The sequence below is a fragment of the Terrapene carolina genome, unplaced genomic scaffold, assembly GCF_002925995.2.
Source record: "Terrapene carolina triunguis isolate 2854851 unplaced genomic scaffold, T_m_triunguis-2.0 Scaffold419, whole genome shotgun sequence".
NCBI classification, from domain to species: Eukaryota; Metazoa; Chordata; order Testudines; family Emydidae; genus Terrapene; species Terrapene triunguis.
This window is the reverse complement of record NW_020664770.1, coordinates 387,976-388,419: the sequence shown is the minus strand read 5'-3', so window position 1 is coordinate 388,419 and position 444 is coordinate 387,976.

Below are 444 nucleotides of genomic sequence, written 5' to 3'. Positions count from 1 at the left end.
CCCTCCTGAGTTACCTAGGGTGATGGTGATGCCTGGTGACGTCAACAGGCTGATAAACAGAAATCTATCGACCCATCTGTCTTCGAGCTATGGCTGAAAGGAGTTAAGTATATGGAGAGACTGAAAGAATGTAATGTGTGTAGGTTCTCTAAATGATTATCTCAATTATTATTGCTATTAATTAATTAATAATATAATATATTATGCATTAAGAAAGATGTGGACAAACTGGAGAGAGTACAGAGGACAGCAACAAAAATGATCAAAGGTTTAGAAAACCTTACCTGTGAGGAATGGCTGAAACAACTGGGCATGTTTAGTCCAGAGGAAAAAAGGCCAAAGGGGGACCTGGAAACAGTTGTTATAAAGAGGATGGTGATCAATGGTTCTCTATCTCCACCCAGGGTGGGACAAGAAGTAATGGGCTTAGCCTGTACTAACGGA